Genomic DNA, 3,562 nt, shown 5'->3' on the forward strand with positions numbered 1-3,562 from the left:
CTTCCAGCAGGCTATAGCTGTGAGCAGGCTCGTGCTTCTACTTCCGCAATGGTGGTAGCCCCAGCCCAGAGAGAGAGAGCATGCCTGGCACACCAGAAGCAGCTCTGGCTGCCTGGCATCATGTGGCTGCCAGAGTCGCTGCCCACCTGTGGGCTAGATCCATTCGCTTCAAGGGCACCCAACCATAGGCTGGATCCAATCAGTTGGTGGACTAGATCCAGCCCATTGGGCCATGTTTTGCCACCCCTGCTTTAACCACTAAATCTACTGACTAGAATATACAGAAAATAAACAGGAAATAGATATAAAGAAAATTGATTCAAATTTGTTTTAATATTCAAATTGACAATCATGGAAAATCGGCTGTAGTAGTCTCCAGGATTCCACTAAGGCACTTTACACAGTAACAATGTAATATTTTACTTTTCAGCATTTAAGTTGTGTTTACATTGGTCCTGGGTATGACCATAAACTTCACCTGACTGGACGGCCTGGCTCCAATGTGGTGGGGCTATTTTTTGTGAGGTAGCTCCTATAAAATACCACAATGTTGCAACTTCCAGAATAAGGTGAGCATAGGGCACCTCAAAATCTTAGCCTCTGCTGTTTTGTGGATACTCTTTGGTTGGAGAAAGGCTAAGGGACATCACCCTGACTGAAATGCATCCTTACTGAGATATTAGGCCGTCAGCAGCAGTTGTTATCTGTTGTTCTCTGGCAGAAGCTACAAACATGGAGGCACTGAATGCCTGAACTCAGTCCGGCCTTTGGATTTTGTCTCAGTGGTCTAACAGGGGATGGTAGGTGCTGGGGAGTCTGTTCCCCACTCAGCTCCACAGTCGTGTTGAGCAGGGAGCAAGCTCTCCAGCCCCTTCCCCCACCCTGCCAGCTGACCAGGAGCAGATCTGTGACCACAAAGCAGGAGCTGAGCACTGTCCTGGTCAGGGCAGTTCCCAGCCCTGCACCTCAGCTGGGCGAGCAGGGCCTAGAAAGTGTTGCAGGGTGGGGCGGCTCCTGTTATTTCCTGTCCACCAGCTTCTTTTTATTTTCAGTTCCCTAACTTCTTCTTCTCTTTTTTTTCATCCCAACTTGGCTTTGAACCTTTCATCCTCTTTTCTTTTTCTTCAAGTGTTTCTTGGTCCTTTTTGCTGAGCAATGCAGATTTTCAGGAAAGCTGTGATCTATTCTCCCTTCGAGAATATCAAAGAACAGCAAAAAATGCTGAGTGCATTAGGGGGAAGCTTTGTAGACAGTGGCAAGGTCAAACAAAGCAGCTGACAAGATTTGTTTATAGAGATAGGTGTGCACTAGAAAGCCAGTGTGCCACAGGATATGCTAAAAAAAACTGGGAGCAATTGCCAGGAAACAAAAGATGTAACAAAAACAAGAAAAAGGATGTGCCTCTGTCCTACCGTACATGGCTAGAGGGGTGATTTACGTTTCATTTGTTCAATCACAAACTGGTTCCTGCAAGGCACTGTGCATAACAAATACCCTTTCCATTTATGGGAGTTCTCCATGCTACAGGCTCCTCAGCCCCAAGTACTCAGTGGCTGAGATGAAACAGTATTTTTTTCTTATTGGAAACAATGTATTTTTTATCATAACAGTAATGCTTTTTCTCAGAGGCCAGCAGCATGCACATACACCTCAGATACACTTGTACATCTTTTGTTTCTTTTCTCATCCATTTTGGGGGCTCCACATTATTTTTTCTTTTCTCTCCTCCCCTAACCCGTTTTATTTATTTTTTGTTTGTTTATTTATTTTGCAAGCTACTTTTTGGCTTGCTTTATTATGTACATATTCTGCTCTCTCTTTGCATAGGAATTGGGCATTTTGAAAAAAAGGACCCAATCCAGAGAGACTATGAGCATCCATAACAGAGTGCTCAGTGGGAACTGAGTTGCTCAGTAGATCTTAGAAAATGACCACAGCCACAGTACTGGAAAGTTTAGAGCCACATCTCCAAGGAAGAGCTTTGCAGGATTTACTCTTTAATGTTGGTTTTAAAAATATGGTCAGCATAGCTTAGAAAATCAGTTGTTCCACATAAGGTACTCAGCACTGACTTCTCATTTCACAAAATCTTTTTGTATGACCAGCTTCCTTCATATACAGAATCTGTAGACCAGCTGTTTGATACAATACATCCTAAAACCTCCAAAAGAATCCAAAGGTCCAGATATGGAAACTGAGAGCCATGTTGGCAACTTGACAGGAATCTAAATGCAGAGCACTTCCCTTCCTTTCCCTTTGCTTCCCTTCAATTTCCTACCCTTCATTTGGACACAAAAAAGCAGGCTGCTTCCATCGTCCACAAGATCAGGTCCTCAATAGCCCAGCAGTGCTCCATTCTGATCCAAAAGGTCTGCTTCCATTAAGATGGGGTACTTCATCCTGCAATCTGTAACCACCATGGACTCCATGTCCCTTTTACATAGTTTGCCTTTAAACAGTTTGCAGTTTAAATAGTTGGCTTTCAGGTTATGTTGCAAAGTTTGTGCTTAAGGGTCTCTATCTTTTAAAACATCATATTTGGTAAACATTTCCTTTTTTTACACAAGCCAGTGCAGGTATATTCAGTGTATTAGATGCTGGATAACTAAGGACCCCTCTATACATTACATTTATGCTATAATTAATGTGTTAATCATGATGTAAATTACAAGGGTGCTATTTTTACACCCAATTTAAGGTGCCATAAAACAGCAGACCAGACATACAAATGTTTCACATATAACATAAAACATTTTTATGACTGGTTTATATGGCACCTTCAATTGCTGGTATGGCATGTCCAAAGGCTGCCCCAAGGCTGGGGCCCCAGCCTCTGGACCGCACCAGGTCATGCCAGGCTGCAGGCACCTAGCTTTCAATTTGCTAGTCCAGGGGGGAATCCAAGATCATGATCCAGAACTCCCCCTCCACTGGCAAGTAGAAAGGACGGATTTGATCCCTGATTCAAAAATAGAGTCTCTTGCCGTGCAGATTTGGCTTGCCAGGAGGTTTGATAGGGTTTATGGTAGAGAACCAACTAAATAGGATCTCCAATGGGACATTAAACAGGGATTTTGTGAACCTTTTAAGTATAAGGAGGGGAATATCAGTAGAACACTGGTGGTTGTCTCACCTCCGCTTGCAACATTTGTGAGAGCAGAGCAAGAATACTGTGCTTGGCTGACAAATTGGAAAGGGTTCAGAAATGGCTCCATAAATGATTCAAGATCTAGAAAACTTGCTTTCTGTGAGACACTGAAGTTCAATCAATTTAGCTTATATAAGAGGTTAAAAAGTGACTTGATCAAGGCATATCATGTAGAAGCCATAAAAACATTGGCCAGCACTAAGAGATCAAATTCTCTTATACTGTGCATAATGGCTGCATATTCTCCAAAAGGTTGGGGTAAACCTTTGAAAACAGAAGCTTCTAATCCAGCAGTCAAGTACAGAAGTGATTTCAACAACTGTAAATTGAGGCTAGTAAAGTTCAGACTGGAAACAGGTTGTACATTTTGACAGTAGGGGTAATTAATCCAATCTCTCTACTGATGTTGGGGAT

Source organism: Crocodylus siamensis, chromosome 6 (genome assembly GCF_052110815.1).
Source record: "Crocodylus siamensis isolate JL-2025a chromosome 6, ASM5211081v1, whole genome shotgun sequence".
Taxonomy (NCBI): Eukaryota; Metazoa; Chordata; order Crocodylia; family Crocodylidae; genus Crocodylus; species Crocodylus siamensis.